Source organism: Oncorhynchus masou, chromosome 2 (assembly GCF_036934945.1).
Source record: "Oncorhynchus masou masou isolate Uvic2021 chromosome 2, UVic_Omas_1.1, whole genome shotgun sequence".
NCBI classification, from domain to species: Eukaryota; Metazoa; Chordata; class Actinopteri; order Salmoniformes; family Salmonidae; genus Oncorhynchus; species Oncorhynchus masou.
Genome location: NC_088213.1, coordinates 35,111,786 through 35,132,173, shown reverse-complemented (window position 1 = coordinate 35,132,173; position 20,388 = coordinate 35,111,786). Strand labels below are relative to the sequence as shown.

The following is a 20,388-nucleotide window of genomic DNA, read 5'->3' as shown; positions in this document are numbered from 1 at the left end:
GCCCTCCAGGACACCTACACCACCCGATGTTACAGGAAGGCCATAAAGATCATCAAGGACAACACCCACCCGAGCCACTGCCTGTTCACCCCGCTATTGTCCAGAAGGCGAGGTCAGTACAGGTGCATCAAAGCTGGGACCGAGAGACTGAAAAACAGCTTCTATCTCAAGTCCGTCAGACTGTTAAACAGCAACCACTAACATTGAGTGGCTGCTGCCAACACACTGACTCAACTCCAGCCACTTTAATAATGGGAATTGATGGTAAAATATATCACTAGCCACTTTAATATAATGTTTACATACCCTACATTATTTATCTCATTAGTATATGTATATACTGTACTCTATATCTACTGCATCTTTATGGAATACATGTATCACTAGCCACTTTAAACTATGCCACTTTGTTTACATACTCCTCTGTATATACTGTTCTCGATACCATCTACTGCATCTTGCCTATGCCGCTCTGTACCATCACTCATTCATATATCTTTATGTACATATTCTTTATCCCTCTACACTTACGTGTATAAGGTAGTAGTTTTGGAATTGTTAGCTAGATTACTCGTTGGTTATTACTGCATTGTCGGAACTAGAAGCACAAGCATTTGGCTACACTCACATTAACATCTGCTAACCATGTGTATGTGACAAATAAAATTTGATTTGTATGATGCTACAAGCTTGGCACACCTGTGTTTGGGGAGTTTCTTGCAATCTTCTCTGCAGATCCTCTCAAGCTCTGTCAGGTTGGATGGGGAGCATTGCTGCACAGCTATTTTCAGGTCTCTCCAGAGATGTTCAATCGGGTTCAAGTCCGGGCTCTGGCTGTGCCACTCAAGGACATTCAGAGACTTGTCTCGAAGCCACTCCTGAGTTGTCTTGGCTGCGTGCTTAGGATCGTTGTCCTGTTGGAAGGTGAACCTTCGCCCCAGTCTGAGGTACTGAGCGCTCTGGAGCAGGTTTTCATCAAGGATCTCCTGTACTTTGCTCCATTTAATCTTTGCCTCAATCTGGACAAGCCTTCCAGTCCCTGAAAAATATCCCCACAGCAAGATGCTGCCACCCCCATGCTTCACCGTAGGGATGGTGGCAGGTTTCCTCCAGACGTGACGCTTGGCATTCATACCAAAGAGTTCAATCTTGGTTTCATCAGACCAGAGAATCTTGTTTCTCATGGTCTGAGAGTCTTTAGGTGCCGTTTGGCAAACTCATACTGGGCTGTCATGCCTTTTTACTAAGGAGTGGATTCTCCCTGGCCACTCTACCGTAAAGGCCTAATTGGTGGTGTTCTGCAGAGATGATTGTCCTTCTGGAAGGTTCTCTGATCTCCACAGAGGAACTCTAGAGCTCTGTCAGAGTTACCATCGGGTTCTTGGTCACCTCCCTGACCAAGGCCCTTCTCCCCCGATTACTCAGTTTTGGCCAGACGACCAGTTCTAGGAAGAGTCTTGGGGTTTCCAAACTTCTTTTCATTTTCAGTATGATGGAGGCCACTGTGCTCTTGGAGACCTTCAATGCTTCAGAAATGTTTTGGTCCTGTCTCGGAGCTCTAAGGACTATTCCTTCGACCTCATGGCTTGGTTTTGTGCTCTGATAGGCACTGGCAACCTGTGGGACCTTATATAGATAGGTGTGTCCCTTTCCAAATCATGTCCAATCAGTTGAATTTACCAATCAAGTTGTAGAAACATCTCAAGGATGATCAATGGAAATAGGATGCACCTGAGCTCAATTTCGAGGCTCATAGCAAAGGGTCTGAATGCTTATGTAAGTAACGTATTTCTTTTTTTGTTTTTAATACATTTGCAAATGTCCAGAAACCTGTTTTCACTTTGTCATGATAGGGTATTGTGTGTAGATTGCTGAGGAAATTGTTTTATTTAATACATTTTAGAATAAAATTAACAAAAATGTGGAAAAACTCAAAGGGTTCTGAATAGTTTCCGAAGGCACTGTATTTAGGAATAAAGTGACTAGGCAATAAACGGTTCCAGCAGCGTTATGTGATTTATTTAAACAAGGCAAGTCAGTTAAGAACAAATTTACAATGGCGGCTTACTGGGGAACAGTGGGCTAACTGCCTTGTTCAGGGGCAGAGTGACAGATTTTTACCTTGTCAGCTCTGGGATTCAATCCAGCAACCTTTTGGTTACTGGCCCAACGCTCTAACCACTAGGCTACCTGCCGCCCCGATCAGTCAAGAGTTTATGTAAAAAGGGTCAATACAGATAGATGCCTGTATTGCAAGAATCAAGTTTTTTTTTATGATACCCTTGTGTCTCAACTCCTGAAATTGTATGAAGAGCAGACTACCAAAACGGGAGAGTCAATGAACATTGATTATGGAAAATAAATGCTCAGTTTCTGTTTTGAGCTGCATTGGGGTACCACGTACCACTAGCAGCATTTTAGCCAAAGACTGTTATACTAGCTGTCTAATCTGTGATTTATAAATGTGAAATGAGCATAAAAATCTATTATACAAGGAATTGGCAAGTTTTGTCATTCTGAGAAATAAGGTAGGTCACTTGATTTTCATCATCTGAACCAAGTGGACAGGCTAGCATGTTCAAACAGTTAGAGATGGACTGAAGATTATGTCCATAACAATTACTGTTCTACCTTGTTAGCTAGCAAATAGATTACAAGTTGGCAAAACTTGAAGTATAAAAATGAGCTTGTGTCCTCACTAGCATGTGGGTTTGTGCTTGAGAGATTGAGACCTACCTGTGTTAATATTCTATGCCTGCTTCCAGAATTTTTCATTATTAGTGAATGTGCGTTATGCGTGTTTTGTGGTTAAATTTGTTACAAAAATTGTGTTTTTATAGACAGACCTGAAAGCCAGATCAGTGATTATTGCAAAAAAAGCATGTAAACTATTTTGAGTCAATAAATAATGATTTGGTCTTATAATTGTGGAAGTCTTGTATTTAGCCTATGCTATGTATCATTTCACAACCCCTGAATTTGTTCGATTATTGCTGACTGTTTTGTAATGCAGTGTATTTTACAACAAGCTTATTTCGAGAACAGTTTACGAAATCAAGATCTATATTGTGAATCGCCCATAACTTTTAGAAAACAATGGAGAATTGATTTTTATTCCATATCGCCCATCCTTACTTGGGTGGCTGGAGTCTTTGACAATTTGTACGGCTTTCCTCTGACACAGCCTGGTACAGAGGTCCTGGATGACCGGGAGCTTGGCCTAAGTAATTTACTTGGCCGTACGTACTACTCTCTGTATCGCCTTGCCGTTAAATGCCAAGCAGTTACCATACCAAGCGGCGATGCAGCCAGTCAAGATGCTCTCAATGGTGCAGCTGTAGAACGTTATTGAGGATCTGAGGGCACATATCCATGCCACAACTGTGGTTGAACAGAGAGTACAGGAGGAGACTGAGCATACACCCCTGAGGGGCCCCCGTTTTGAGGGTGTCAGTGTGGCGTGTGTGTTGTTGCCTACCCTTACCACCTGGGGGTGGGCCCGTCAGGAAGTCCAGGAACCAGTTGCAGCTGTTGTTCAGTACCAGGGTCCTCAGCTTAGTGATGAGCTTGGAGGGCACTATGGTGTTGAATTCTGATCTGTAGTCTTTGAACACCTATGTGAGAATGCTGTTTCTCTTGTCCAGGTGGGAGAGGCCAATGTGGATGCAATAGAGATTGCATCATATGTGGATCTGTCGGGGCGGTAGGTAGGGTGCACACACATGCACACACATTCATACTGACTCGTGTATGTATGTATATACATATACAATCACCAAATATGCTGCTGCTACTCTGTTTATCATATATTCTGATGCCTTGTCATCTTACCCCTAATCATATCTACCTCTATCACTCCAGTATCCCTGCACATTGGAAATATGGTACTGGAACTGACCCTGTATATAGCTTACTTATTTTCTCGTGGTCTTATTTATATTTCTTGTGTTTTTTGTTCTACTTGACTTTTTCATAAAATGTATAGTACTGCTGATCTTGATTACTGCATTGTTGAGAAAGCGCGAGAATGCATTTAACTGTACTTGTGCATGTGACAATAAAACTTGAAACATGAAACCTAAAGGGCATGTACAAGTTAAATGCTTCACTTTGGACCGAAATAAATCTTTAGAAATGTATTTTCAAAGTGACTTCAATGACTTCTGTTACTCAGTGTTGTAACTAATATTAAACCGCAGGCTATAGGAAAGTAGTACATTTCACTTGACATTTTCACTTGACATCCTGATGCCTAGTCATCCAAGTGAATTATTATGTGAGACTTGATGTAACACGCTTCCCTTTGTGTACTGTATTAGCCCGCCACATGAAGTGACTTTGTGAGAATGTAGAATAGAGCTGCAGCAGCCAGTGAGCAGCAGCTGGACTCCTCTCTGCTGCCTCCCTGGGGCCTGGAGATGAGCTCCAGATGCGTGACGGCCGAGGCCTGGGTGGACGATGCAGGAGCCACGGGGCCGCAGCTCCTCTCAGCGCAACACCGGCAGCGGGCCCACAGTGGAACACCAGCCTGGGTCCTCTAGGGAGCCGACCAGACTGTCAGAGGTGGAACACCCCCACACACTTAACACTAGCTGAGACAAAACCGATACCCACAGCCACTGAAAAGGGAAATCAGTCCCTATTGATTAGACCTTGCCACGTTCTGCTCTGCAAAAGGGCTGTGTTTGAATTGTGAAAATGACTTGCGCCATCTGATACTTCAGAATGGGGGAAATTCTTCCTGCTAGCTGCTATGTGACGTTAGGAGTTAAGAAGGAAAGCCTCTGCTCTGAATGAGGCACTCAGTTTTTTTTTATATCCCCACCAGACAAAGAAGTAATTTTCTCATTTAACAGCCGGGTTTGTGGCCCTGGCCCCATTTCATATGTAATTAGATGTGATGTGGCTTAATAGCAGAAAGGCCTTTGTTTATTTCTGAATGTATTGAATTCCTTTGGCTCTGCAGTGTAATGAGAATGGCTATAAAAGCCGACCAGTGACATGTGATGTCTACAGATACCATTAGCACTGGGGTGAGGTGGATGATTGATGTGAGATATGCAACATATTTTTAGCCAAAGCTTTTAACCCAAGAAAAAAGGCTAATGTCTCTTTTGACCTGAGTAGAGCAGTGTTTGCTTGGAGCAGTCTTGACTTTAATGGTATCAAATAAATGTAGTTTTATTGTACGTATAATGTACTTAGATTCTAGTCTTAAAAGCTCCCACTTGTTTGTTCACTGGATCTGCTTTAGCACGATTTCTCGTTCCCCCACCTCTGAGAGCACTTCAAATAAAATGGTCACTACACTTCAGAGAACAAAGGTAATAGTTCCAAATCCAATTATATTAAAGGGGGGTCTGGGTCTCACGCAAATCTGTGCATACAGTAGTTAGATTTGGAAAAGTCAACCCATTTACAGTTCAGTTCTCAGACATTCACTCCTAAAGTGGCAGTGGTATGGTGCATGATTTTATAAGTTTACTTTGGCTCTGAAGGGGTCTTTCAACCAATGAGTGTGAACTTCTGGCCATGCCAGCCTGTAAACCTTTTGCATTTGCGTGAGGCGGGGGAAGGGGGCAGCGGGTGAGAGAGAGTGAGTGAGGCAGTGGGGGAGGGGATTTCTCTCTGCCTGAGGAATGTGGTATCTTGGTGAAAGGGCTGGAGCTGAACAAATGCAGACAGTTTATTTGATGAACCAGACTTACTGGTCACCAGCAGTAGAAATGTTTACCCAGAATGTTGATACACCCTGGCTTTCTCTAAGACCCTGCCTTTGTCCTCTGAGTTTTAAACCCTTACTTCTAGTGACTTGGAGAGTCTGAAGAAGCCAAGTAGGACAAGGTGAAAAAGTTGGTCAGTCAGTGTCTGGTTTGTCCTCTCTGTCTCTCTCTTTGCTCTGTAATTGGAGTGATTTAATGGAGGATGGTGGTCTGTCCTGGGGCCTACCTGCCTTTCACATGCCTCTTCTCTTTAGAGGTGCAAGACAAAGCGCAGGATGGGCAGGTAGCGACATGCTCCCCCCTCTGGACGTTTGGCCCCTTGTCCCTGGCTCCCCGCCGTTCTGTCTGCTGCTCCCCAAAGAAATACATCTCCCTCCAACATGACTGGACATCCAGAGGCAGGCAGGCTCTGATCTGATTCAGAACCCTGCTGCGTTTCATGTGGTGATGTATGAGCTTTTGAATGCGTTGTGGTAGTTCTAAATGTGATCAGAGAGAATCCGGTCGTATGTGTGTGGAGGAATTCCACCATATGTTCCAGCATTGGCAGTGAGATTTACTCCCTGTGCACATGGAATTGTGATTAGTGAGAACCTTTGTGCTAGCATAGCGTATGGCCGGCTCACCATGAGATCCTTTACAGCCCTATCCACTCAGCACTCCCTCCCCCACCACAGCAAGAGGCTCTATAAAGGATTATATGAGTCCCGCAGAGGGATAAAGCCCAATTATTTGATTTGGATTAAAGATGGCAGCCCACTGCAATGCCAGTTTAAAAAAAAATAAAAAATATTTTTTTAAGTGTGCTGAAAGCGCAGTATCACTGTCCGACATAGGGAAGTGGATTTGCAGCTGTAGGGAATACCAAGGAGAGTGACAACGCAGTATGAGTTCAGTAACACAGAAGGTGCTTGCTGTACACATAATCTGCTTTAATCCAAGGTTTCACTTCCCAACCAGTAATTGGGTAATGTACAAAGCAAAAAATTGAAGTTTTTTTTTTTTTCTCTCACAATGGTGGAACCAAGTTAAATTATAGAAAGACTGGGAAACATTCTATTTGACTTTAACTTAATTTTATAGGCATTTACTGTTAATGTGAGACACAACATAAGGAACATTTAACCACTGCATGTTTATTTTAGCACAGGGTCTTTGGACCTCATAGAAAGAACCAGACTTTTAGCATAGTTCTATAATTATGGTGTAGAGAGTTCACTATGGACATGCACATTTGCATGTTTCTTGTCATTTATCTCCAGCGTTTTGGCTGGGTTCCAGAACGGTCTCAGAAGTCTTGTGGTATGCTTAGCCCAGAGATAACCTTGAATATGATTCAATTACCTCCCCTTCCCATGTCTGTTTTAGAGATTTCCCTCAATCTTCCAGTTTGACAGCTAGTCATTTTAGGGAAAAAGATTAGTAAGAGGAGTGTGACCTAGAGAAGGCTGTGAGATGGTGACTGCTCTGCTCCCCCAGTGTTGTGAGATCCCATGACTGTCTGTAGATTTACAGTGGGATGTGAACTGTTGCTCTATTTTAGTAAAGTCTGCCTGCCATTGTTGACTAGGTCAAGCTGGGAGTACAATGGCATTTCTCTAGCCATGATTTACAACCTGTGGTTACCATAGCGATATTGTTTGAACACCTAATCAAATGGCCTCCCAGACTATTTGCTTTGCTCCCCTCCTCCCCCTCTTTTACACCACTGCTACTCTCTGTTGTTATCATCTATGCATAGTCACCTTAACTCTACATATACATACTACCTCAACTAACCGATGCCCCTGCACATTGTCTCTGTACCCCCCTGTATATAGTCTCGCTATTGTTGTTTTACTGCTGCTCTTTAATTGCTTGTTACTTTTATCACCTTATTCTTATCTGTATTTTTTTTTAAGCTGCCGTGTTGGTTGTTGGTAAGCATTTCACCGTTGTATTCGGTGTGTTTTTTTAAAGGATGGTAGTGACTCTTTGCTCCAACTTGTAGGTGATTATGGGTTTTTATTATTAATTCAGCCAGCTAGGGGACATGAGTTTTTCCAATGGAAATCCCCCTGTCCCAAACTTGAGGCTCTTGCTCAAGGTGATCGGTTGAAGTCACACCAGAGTCGTCACAATGATATTTTCCCCAATCTCAATTTCCCTGGTCATAGCACAGTAGTATGAGGATGATGAGTATTGACCCGTGCTGTGAGATTGTGTCCGGGGGAGGGGGGGGGGGTGTTGGGAAGTTCACCGTGTTTGCACATCCAGAGCTATTGATTGGGCTTCAGTTCGATCGCTGGCCAGGCCCCCGGGGAAAGAGCCAAGGCCTGTAGCATGAAGCTGTGGGCGGGACTGTGGCATCTAGGTCCAGTGGAGTGGAGAGGTTAAATACGACTCTGATATGTCCGAGACACACATGCCTTCGTTGATTAACCCTAGCCTAGCTCCATACAAGCATAATGTAACTCTGGAAACCAGAAATGCAAGCCAGCCAGCCAGCCAGACACTCATTTAAACCAACCAATGAGAAAATGATCTTCCCTGCGCTCCACCCCGTCCCACAAGCATTCAGTGTTAGTGTTCAGTGTTATCTGCTAAGTTATCTACAACATGACAATGACCTAGTTCAATAGGATGTTCTCTTGCAGTATGTGCTGCAGGTTGACCTGCTTGTGTAGTGTTGCTGTAGAGAGGATTTGCCCAGAGCCAAGGTTTCTCTTTTTCATGTATTTCCCCTTGTAAGCACCACACAGAGCCACACCACATCATGTTGTGAACTAGCTCTGTCCCTCAAAGCCCCTCTGGAGAAATGAAGGAACATCACAAAGTGCTTTTATTGCAAACTAGCCTCTTCATCTAATAACAGCTGCTTATCAAATTGGAGAACTGCTGTCAACATCCTAAGCAATCAATTCTGTCCCCTCCCCCCTTTAAAGCTGCCCAGCGCCTGCCATTAACCCCTCCTGTTCCAACTCGCCTGGCTTCCTCCACCAAAATGGAGGCGTGACTCCAAACATTTGTTTTTAATGGCTGTTTTGTGTTCCCCCTCAGGTATGTGTCGACATTCAACTAGGAGGAGGGATTGTAAACCTGTTTGTGTGTGTGAGATGTTGATTGAAGCATATATGTAAAGAAAATAAACACATTACACACTGCAATACACAATGCTTATTTCCCGGAGATGTATTATCCATTTACAGTCAAGTCCATTTCAAGTATTATGTTTACCACTCAAAATAAAACACACTGCATTTGTTTTGCCAGAAATGGGCCATTTTTTTCTCTCCAAATGATTTGCATTTATGGCATGGTTCCTCCATCTCAACATAAGTGTGGCTCTTTGAGCTGCTCAAAGAGTGTCCTTATGTATGTGTTGTGTGTGTGTGTAATCGTCCCCAGGCGTAGTGCTCTTTTGTCATCAGTCCAGTTCTCTCCTCTCTGAGATGTCGTTTTAGCTGTGGCAGACAGACTGCTTGTTTGTTCCCTCCTGGTGACTCACTAACACATGGATGTTCATCTGGATGATTCTCATCCCTTATTTGGTGCTGGGCCAGTCAGACACGTATGGCCATAATGTGATTATCCCTTCTACCGCCTGGCCAGTAAACCTGCTAACAGCATTACGCTGGAAGACTAGAGAGGCAGAGGGAAAGAGAAAAAAGTTTTCAGCCTCAGCAACACACACTCATGTCTCATACATGCGCGTGCACCCACACATACACCAGACCCCATCAGAGGTAGTAAGTACCCTGTTATATGTTTTTAGGATGTGGGAGCCTCATGATAAATGTGGAACTTGGGGTGGAGTGTGTACTTGTTGATGAAGGGGCAGAGATGGGCAATTTATACAAAGTGGTCCAAAAGGCTGTGCTCCACACTAACAACATAGTTTTAACATTCCTGGGCTGACCATTTCCCTACAAGAGCCAACATGTCTGCCCATGAGTAGGAGGTTCCTTTTGTATTGGCCCATATTTGATGTCTGTTTGGGATAAAGCCCTACAACTGGGGTGACCAACCCTCCCTCTGGAAATCTGCCCTTGTGCAGGCTTTTGTTCCAGCCTCAATCTGATTTACAGTGCCTTGCGAAAGTATTCGGCCCCCTTGAACTTTGCGACCTTTTGCCACATTTCAGGCTTCAAACATAAAGATATGAAACTATTTTTTTTGTGAAGAATCAACAACAAGTGGGACACAATCATGAAGTGGAACAACATTTATTGGATATTTCAAACTTTTTTAACAAATCAAAAACTGAAAAATTGGGCGTGCAAAATTATTCAGCCCCCTTAAGTTAATACTTTGTAGCGCCACCTTTTGCTGCGATTACAGCTGTAAGTCGCTTGGGGTATGTCTCTATCAGTTTTGCACATCGAGAGACTGAAATTTTTTCCCATTCCTCCTTGCAAAACAGCTCGAGCTCAGTGAGGTTGGATGGAGAGCATTTGTGAACAGCAGTTTTCAGTTCTTTCCACAGATTCTCGATTGGATTCAGGTCTGGACTTTGACTTGGCCATTCTAACACCTGGATATGTTTATTTTTGAACCATTCCATTGTAGATTTTGCTTTATGTTTTGGGATCATTGTCTTGTTGGAAGACAAATCTCTGTCCCAGTCTCAGGTCTTTTGCAGACTCCATCAGGTTTTCTTCCAGAATGGTCCTGTATTTGGCTCCATCCATCTTCCCATCAATTTTAACCATCTTCCCTGTCCCTGCTGAAGAAAAGCAGGCCCAAACCATGATGCTGCCACCACCATGTTTGACAGTGGGGATAGGGTGTTCAGGGTGATGAGCTGTGTTGCTTTTACACCAAACATAACGTTTTGCATTGTTGCCAAAAAGTTCAATTTTGGTTTTATCTGACCAGAGCACCTTCTTCCACATGTTTGGTGTGTCTCCCAGGTGGCTTGTGGCAAACTTTAAACAACACTTTTTCTTTTTCTTTCTTTTTTTCTTGCCACTCTTCCATAAAGGCCAGATTTGTGCAATATACGACCGATTGTTGTCCTATTGACAGAGTCTCCCACCTCAGCTGTAGATCTCTGCAGTTCATCCAGAGTGATCATGGGCCTCTTGGCTGCATCTCTGATCAGTCTTCTTCTTGTATGAGCTGAAAGTTTAGAGGGACGGCCAGGTCTTGGTAGATTTGCAGTGGTCTGATACTCCTTCCATTTCAATATTATCGCTTGCACAGTGCTCCTTGGGATGTTTAAAGCTTGGGAAATCTTTTTGTATCCAAATCCGGCTTTAAACTTCTTCACAACAGTATCTCGGATCTGCCTGGTGTGTTCCTTGTTCTTCATGATGCTCTCTGCGCTTTTAACGGACCTCTGAGACTATCACAGTGCAGGTGCATTCATACGGAGACTTGATTACACACAGGTGGATTGTATTTATCATCATTAGTCATTAGTGTTGATTCTTCACAAAAAAATACAGTTTTATATCTTTGTTTGAAGCCTGAAATATGGCAAAAGGTCGCAAAGTTCAAGGGGGCCGAATACTTTCGCACGGCACTGTATACTAATTCATTTTGAATAGTTTACTGAGTCAGGTGTGTTTGTAGGCCCGGAGCATAATCACAATCACCTTCATCCAGAATTTGACTTGGTGAAGTGGTGCTGTTAGCAATACACAATATACAGACAGAATATAGACAGAGGAATTTACAGGCCTGTATACCCATTAGCTGTCCATTAGGAGGGGAAGTCCAGGGAAGGGGAAATCCTCTGGCCCCTGGAGCAGACAGTTGGTCAGACAGGTAGGCAGTACCCTAGACAGGGGCGTGGGTCAGTGGACAGGTGGGCTGGCCCAGACGCTGGAAGTCTGTCATTTAGCAGTGACATTCTATCACACAGATCGTTGTTCCCTGTGATGCCACACACCTTGACCCCCGCTCTCACAGCGCAGTGCAGCACGGAGTGTCGCTTGGGGAGATGTGTGCATGTGTGTACTCTAACAAATGGCCGCCGATAACCCAACTGTCACTGCTCACTGTCAATAGTTATATTATATATTCACCCTATGGAGAGGGAGGGGGCTACTGGTAGTTAAATCATCAGTGATGAGTCACTCACACATTCAGATTTGGTTCTCTCAAATGTATTTTTTTTCCCCCTCGGGTTGAGACCTCGCTCTGTTTGGATTTGAAAATCCAGCCGTTGTAATGGAAGGGGGCGGCTCTCGGAGGGGCTGTGCGTCTGGGTGTTTGAGTGAGAAAGACAGAGGAGAGACGACCAGTAAAAGCACAGCCTCCTTCATTATCAAAGCATTGTGCCTATAACATCAAAGAGCCATTCCAGACTCTGAAGTCAGAAGGACTTTGAGAGTTCAGTGTATTCAGTACCAGACTAGTGAAATGATTGTGACAGATATAGGTTTATGGCTTTTTACATCACAATGACCTCTGGGCCATGGAAAAGATAACAACAATGTTGATTATGAAATACAGATCGCAACATTTTGAATGAAAAAGTAAATACAAGTATGTGGGATTCAGCATGGTCATAATATGAATTATCTTATGTTATCATTTCTAATGGTCCAACTTGAACAAAAGCAACCAAATAGTGTGCAAGGGGGGTCAATAAAGATTTCTAAATGTACTATTTTGCATTTGTCCTGTCTTGATGGTCCTGTTGTAATCTTTGTGACTTAAGGCTCGCACACATTGCACCGAATGTGGGTCTAGCGTTCATCTGCCGATTGTTAAGCGCGCTGTGTTTTCTGGACCACCCATTGGTGGGTGTCTGACTGCTGACATTTTCACAGATTCTAAATGTTAAAATGGTGTGCAAATCACAGCCGTTGCTCTGTTCAGAGGTGCAAAGTCCAGCCAATGCTATTGGTGTGTCTGAGCCCTTAGTGGAAATTTACACCTAAAGTGTTTGATAAGGAAAACTATGCAAAATTTTTATTGTAAAAATATATTTGTTTGACCTGTTACTTAGAAACACGAAGAGGGATATTTGGATCAGAACTGGATTGAAATCTATATGTGTTGTAAGCTGATATCAATATCTATTTAAACTGCATGACCATTGGCAACCATTAAGATATAGATGTTCACATGCCCAGTGAGTGAGCGAGTGAAAATAACTTACTCTCTGGGGCCTTGACAGCCTTTGGCCTCCTGCCTCTCGTTTTCAGGAGTTTTCTTCCGTACTGACCAATGGGCTTGGGGCTATTAACAGCCCCTCTCTTCTCTCTCCTGTCCGGATCTTGTTTTGATTCCTGATACTTTTATTGGGTTTGTCTTAAAGGAGAAATTCCTGTTCTGCACATCCTGTTTTACCTTCTACCCCTATGTTCCTTTATCTTCCATCCTGTGGGGCCACTGAGTGACCCCCCCCGCCCCCGCCTCTTATGACCAGTCCGCCTCTGGTTAGGGCTACTGACCAGCCTGTCTGTCAGCCCTGCTACACCCCATTAACCTGGCCGCCTGCTGCAGCTGCTTTTGGGTTGAGGGATGGGGGGGGCCCCAAGGTATCCAGCTGGGTTGGAAGGCCTGGTGGGGGGGCAGGTCTTGGTCCGGGCCCAGATGTAGATGGTTTAGGTGAAATTGAGATGTTAGCTAATGGGGGAAGGGCACAGGAGCTTCTGAGGAACACACTAACTCCTCAGGCTTCACTCACAGATCCAAATAAATGCTTTGTGAGTGTTTGTAGGGCTGTCGCGATGACCGTATTACCGCCACACTGGCAGTCATGAGTCATGACCGCAGTCAAATTCCACGTGGCCATTGAGTCACTAATCTCCTCTTATGCACTCTGGGCATGTATTGGTAGTACCTAACTCGCTAACGACCATCAGGTCCTAATGGCTGGTACTCAGTGCTCTATTGTCCCTCTAATCACTTTGACATCAATGCAAATGCAATCCAAAATCCATCACTGTATATTACCCATGGAAGAAAAACATTAAAAATAAAAAGATTTAAGATGTCTTTGGTACATAATTGGTCTATCCTATGCTCCAAAATGTAAACCAATTTTAGTAAATGCCTTTGAGTGTGGACTGTATTATTATGCATAGCCTACTGGATGGACTAGCTACTTATGAAACGCTCCAAACTTTGTATGAGTCTGGGAGAGAACGTGTATAGGCCTAGGCGATGCTGTTGGTTCACTGAGTTGTGCAGGGCGGCTTAGAGTTTGCCTACAATTATAGTGAATTTGTATTTTATTTTAAATAGCCTAGTAATAGGTAGTAATGCACCGATATTACATTTTGGGCTAAGAGTGATATACGATATTTTTCTTGCCAAAAAAATCGATACCGATAACCAATATTTAAAATTTTAGCAGCATATTAGAGCATTCTAGTACAGTTAAATAGTTAAAACACACACATGGACGCAGCAGTCGAAGGCACTGCATCTCAGTGCAAGAGGCGTCACAATAGTCCCTGGTTCATATCCAGGCTGTATCACATCCGGCCGTGATTGGGAGTCCCATAGGGCTCGCACAATCAATTGGCCCAGCGTCGTCCGGGCCGTCATTGTAAATCAGAATTTGTCCTTAACGGACTTGCCTAGTAAAATAAAGGTTACACATATACACACCACACTGACCAAAAATATATTTTGTTGGCATTCACGTATGTCCCCATTACCAGTAAAACATAATCAAAACCTATTTTTTTTCACTTACTTGCTGTACTGTTTCGTTGTTCAGTTGTTTCATTCTCAACCAGGATTTCTATGGAACACCGTTTGCGTGTCTCAAAAGATACACGTCAAATAACACACTTTGACGTGTCAAATAAGCTTGTTGACCAATCAGGACCTGAATGTGACTGCACGTCAAATAATAATTTAACGCGTTCATACATTTTTACGTAGTTATTACACATAGTGTAATCAATCACTCGTATTTCATATGTCACAATGATTCATCGATACGTATGCTATAATGCTGGTAAAGTTGTCTCGCGCACCTACAGTGCTAGTCGTAAAAAAGCTAGCTAGCTGATGGATGCAAACAATGTTCTTCCCCAAAAACAAAGCAAAACGACATCTGTTTCAGTAGCTATAGTTAGTGTGACACCTAGTTATATAGTTAGTTAGCTAACTAGGTGTCATCGTCTAAAATAACCCTAATTTATAAAACAGTTCTTATTTGATTAATGGTGGTGGGACCATCTATTTGAAGCTAGTCACAATAAGGATTAGCCATAATAGTGGACTTTGCAATTAGCCCTCAAAATAAAATTATGGCATAATTCTACAATTTGTATTCATTTGCGTCAATGACAATTTTATTTTGAAGGCAAACGGCAAATTCCACTATTGTGCCTAATCCTTATTGTGGCTAGCGTCACAACACATAACCGGTCCGATCAAGCCTCATTAGCCAGATGAAACTTGCTGGCTGCTTAGCTTTGGGCAATAGGGTTAAGTAGCTGGCTAGCTATTCAGTTCAATTTCAATAGGCGAACAACAAGTGGCACCCTAGCTAATGCTTACTCACAAGGATTCCTAAATCATTGTTAAGAATAATGAAAATGACTGCAGTTTCTACTGGTCATTGTTTCCAGGCTGGTTGTATTGGTGCTAACTAGGTACCAAGCTAAAGCTAGCTACCCCAGAAGTTGCAGTCGAACAAATTATGCTTTATTATTAACACGGTATTGAAGACACATCATTCATGGCAGGTCTTTGCTTGTTTGCAGACTTTTTTTGTACAGCTTTGACAGTGCTGTATCTTTTTTGACGCGCAAAGACTCAAACGGTGTTCCATAGTATCTATGTCGTGAAGCTAATAGCAGTGACGGTATTACTGTGTAACTCTGGTAGGGTAGCATCTGAAAAATAGCGCACTTGGTAGTGTGTCCTGGTGCTCGACCAGTCGGCGAAAGCCAACATCACGCACGACAGAGAACGGTTGATTGTCAAGGGTAATGAATTCCTTTATCTTGTCTGGATTTTGCCTTTTGAATTGTCTCGCTGAAATGTTCTTACTCTTTCAAATGACTGCTTGACTTGTTGACTGCTCCATCCACACAGCAGACATTGTGAGCTAGGTTAGGAAATCTGTGTTGCACTTGTAGCACAACATTTTGTGTGGCGTCATTCAGTCCTGTACCTACATTATATAAACTCAGCAAAAAAAGAAACGGCCCTTTTTCAGGAACTTGTCTTTCAACGATAATTTGTAAAAATCCAAATAGCTTCACAGATCTTCATTAAACATTAAAAGAAAGATGCCCAAGGATCCCTGCTCATCTGCATGAACGTGCCTTAGGTATGCTGCAAGGAGGCATGAGGACTGCAGAAGTGGCCAGGGCAATAAATTGCAATGTCCGTACTGTGAGATGCCTAAGACAGCGCTACAGGGAGACAGGACAGACAGCTGATCGTCCTGGCAGTGGCAGACCACGTGTAACAACACAGGATTGGTACATCCAAACATCACACCTGCGGGACAGGTACAGTATGGCAACAACAACTGCCAGAGTTACACCAGGAACGCACAATCCCTCCATCAGTGCTCACACTGTCCGCAATAGGCTGAGAGAGGCTGGACTGAGGCCTTGTAGGCCTGTTGTAAGGCAGGGCCTCACCAGACATCACCGGCAACAACGTTGCCTATAGGCACAAACCCACTGTCGCTGGACCAGACAGGACTGTCAAAAAGTGCTCTTCACAGACAAGTCGCGGTTTTGTCTCACCAGGGGTGATGGTCGGATTCACGTTTATCGTCGAAGGAATGAGCGTTACACCGAGGCCTGTACTCCAGAGCGGGATCGATTTGGAGGTGGAGGGTCCATCATGGCCTGGGGCGGTGTGCACAGCATCATCGGACTGAGCTTGTTGTCATTGCAGGCAATCTCAACACTGTGCGTAACAGGGAAGACATCCTCCAGCATGACAATGCCACCAGCCATACTGCTTGTTCTGTGCGTGATTTCCTGCAAGATAGGAATGTCAGTGTTCTGCCATAGCCAGCGAGTTTAGGTATGAACGGTAGTTTTGACATCGGTTTTTAACATTGGCGTTAAATTAGACATCAGGCCGATACCGATGTTTGCATTTTTAGTTAATATCGGCCGATTACGATTTGTTCACCAATATATCGTGCATCCCTAGTAATAGGCCATTTTTATATTTTCTTAAAGAATATGCTGACACATTACCTTTTTAGCTACAAAATATCTCACCACCGTGCATTTCCTTCTTATCCTCTCTTACTCAGTCCTTTCTGGAGCAGAGAGAGGCTGTCAACAGTTTATTTAAATTTGTTTCGTTGTGGAAACATGTTGCTACGATGAGAGAACATGGTGTGCAGCCTGAGGCAAGGAACAGAGTGCAATATTGTATTTGCAATATGTTTTCATTTCTACGGTTTGTATCATTCACAACTAAATTTGCCAAATAATGCTAAATCTAGCGTATAGGACCTGTTTCAAATGAACACTTTTACGCATTGCCACTGAATATGCACACTCACTCCGGAATGTGAAAAATATCCTTTCTATTTTATTCGGCTAAGTTCGGTTATGTCGTTCTTACAATAAAATCATATAAAATAATTGCACGGAGCTTATAAGCATATCTTGTCAGCTAAATTCTTCTATTGTGTTATTGACTGTACGCTTGTTTATGTGTAACTCTGTTGTTGTTGTCGCACTGCTTTGCTTTGTCTTGGCCAGGTCGCAGTTGTAAATGAGAACTTGTTCTCAACTGGCCTACCTGGTTAAATAAAGGTGAAATAAAATAAAAAATGAACTAGCCTATAGCATGGTGCATAGATAACATACAGTAGGCCGAAATACATTTTCTTTATATCATGTGTCTTTGCACCTGCCTACAATGTAAAAAATGGTTTATTGTGAGGGTTTGTATTTACGCATTAAGGCCCGAGGGGGTGTGGTATATGGCCAATATACCACCGGTAAGGGCTGTTCTTATGCCCAATGCAACGTGGAGTGCCTGGATACAGCCCTTAGCCATGGTATATTGGCCATATGCCACAAACTCCCGAGCTGCCTTACTGCAATTATACACTGGTTACCAATGTAATTTAAAGCAGTAAAAACAAATATTCTGTCATACCTAAGGTAAAAATGTCAAAATGCAAACGACTATTCGGAGACTATTTCAATAAGATTTAGTACAGACTAAGCCTGACACAAAATGGATCGTAGCCTACTTTGACAAAAATTCAGTGAATTGGATGTGGTGGCAGACAGGTTGGTGTTAAACAGCAGATGTGAAGAAAAAAGAACAGTCTCCTTCAACTCAAAACCCCCCGCCACTGTCACTTTAGTCCCTGGTGGTGTTGGTACAAGGGTGAATGGTGGGACTTGGGGCAGAAACACTCCATGGAAATGTAGGCTCCCCTCTTGGGTGTGCTCTCCCTCTACTTCCTCTTCTCCATATTCCTCTACCTTCCCTCTCCTCTGCCTTCCCTCATCCCTCTCCTCTGCCTTCCCTCATCCCTCTCCTCTGCCTTCCCTCATCACTCTCCACTCTCTCCCTCATCACTCTCCACTAACTCCCTCCCTCATCACTCCCCTCTCTCTCCCTCATCACTCTCCTCACCTCCCTCCCTCATCACTCTCCTCTTCTTCCTCGCTCCACATCTCTATCTCTCCAATCATCTCTTCCTCCCTGCCTTCTGCTGCAGAGCCCTGACTCTCCACATCACTTCCCTCACTTTCACTGACCTGCAGGGAGGGAGGGAAGCAACAAATAGGAAACAATTGTGGTCAGGAACATAATCTCTCTCCCACTCACACTGTTTCTCTCTTCCTTCCTCTCTTTCTCAACCATACACATACTGTCTTCCTAATAATCACCTCTTAGGGGGTTCCATAATAAATAGTGTGGTAGTTACATGCCTCCCATTTGACTTCTACACACTCACACCGTGAACAGTATCATCATGATGCTGTACAGCACTTTAAATCAATCAATCAAAATTATTTTATGTAGCCCTTTAGTGGCCAGATTGTTTCTCAGTTCATGGTGTGCATATGTACAGTACCAGTCAAACGTTTTGGACACATCTACTCATTGCAAGGTTTTTCTTTATTTGTACTATTTTCTACATTTTAGACTAATAGTGAAGACATCAACACTTTGAAATAACACATATGGAATCATGTAGGACCCAGCATTTAAATTGTTTTTTTTTTAAAACCAAAATGTCTTTTCATTTATAAGCTGTCATCAAGGCAAAGTTTTTGAAATTTGACAGACAAAATGAGGAAAAAAATCACATTGTAGAATTTTTTTATGAATTTATTTGCAAATTATGGTGGAAAATAAGTATTTGGTACTTTGTTATATACCCTTTGTTGGCAATGACAACGGTCAAACGTTTTCTGTAAGTCTTCACAAGGTTTTCTCACACTGTTGCTGGTATTCTGGCCCATTCCTCCATGCAGATCTCCAGCAGTGATGTTTTGGGGCTGTTGCTGGGCAATACGGACTTTCAACTCCCTCCAAAAATGTTCTATGGGGTTGAGATCTGGAGACTGGCTAGGCCACTCCAGGACCTTGAAATGCTTCTTACGAAGCCACTCCTTCGTTGCCCGGGCGGTGTGTTTGGGATCATTGCCATGCTGAAAGACCCAGCCACGTTTCATCTTCAATGCCCTTGCTGATGGAAGGAGGTTTTCACTCAAAATCTCACGATACATGGCCCCATTCATTCTTTCCTTTACACGGATCAGTCGTCCAGTTCCCTTTGCAGAAAAACAGCCCCAAAACATGTTTCCACCCCCATGCTTCACAGTAGGTATGATGTTCTTTGGATGCAACTCAGCATTCTTTGTCCTCAACACGAAGAGTTGAGTTTTTACCAAAAAGTTATATTTGGGTTCATCTGACCATATGACATTCTCCCAATCTTCTGGATCATCCAAATGCTCTCTAGCAAACTTCAGACGGGCCTGAACATGTACTGGCTTAAGCAGAGGGACACGTCTGGCACTGCAGGATTTGAGTCCCTGGCGGCGTAGTGTGTTACTGATGGTAGGCTTTGTTTCTTTTGTCCCAGCTCTCTGCAGGTTATTCACTAGTCCCCCCCGTGTGGTTCTGGGATTTTTGCTCACCTTTCTTTTTGACCCCACGGGGTGAGATCTTGCGTGGAGACCCAGATCGAGGGAGATTATCAGTGGTCTTGTATGTCTTCCATTTCCTAATAATTGCTCCCACAGTTGATTTCTTCAAACCAAGCTGCTTACCTATTGCAGATTCAGTCTTCCCAGCCTGGTGCAGGTCTACAATTTTGTTTCTGGTGTCCTGTTTGTGTGACTGTTTGAGGTTGTGGACAGGTGTCTTTTTATGCTGATAACAAGTTCAAACAGGTGCCATTAATACAGGTAACGTGTGGAGGACAGAGGAGCATCTTAAAGAAGTTGTTACAGGTCTGTGAGAGCCAGAAATCTTGCTTGTTTGTAGATGACCAAATACTTATTTTCCACCATAATTTGCAAATAAATAAATTAAAAATCCTACAATGTGATTTTCTGGATTTTTTTCTTCTAATTTTGTCTGTCATAGTTGAAGTGTACCTATGATGAAAATTACAGGCCTCTCTCATCTTTTTAAGTGGGAGAACTTGCACAATTGGTGGCTGACTAAATACTTTTTTGCCCCGCTGTACATCCACAGGTACACCGCCAATTGACTCAAATGATGTCCTTTAGCCTTTCAGAAGCTTCTA

At 43.2% G+C, this 20,388-nt stretch overlaps 1 protein-coding gene across 3 annotated transcripts in view; it reads left to right on the top strand.

Annotated features, from left to right (window-relative positions):
• Positions 1 to 20,388, top strand: part of LOC135503838 (AT-rich interactive domain-containing protein 3B-like) — a 67,038-nt gene that overhangs the window by 17,385 nt on the left and 29,265 nt on the right. The gene's annotated exons all lie outside the window — the stretch shown is intronic.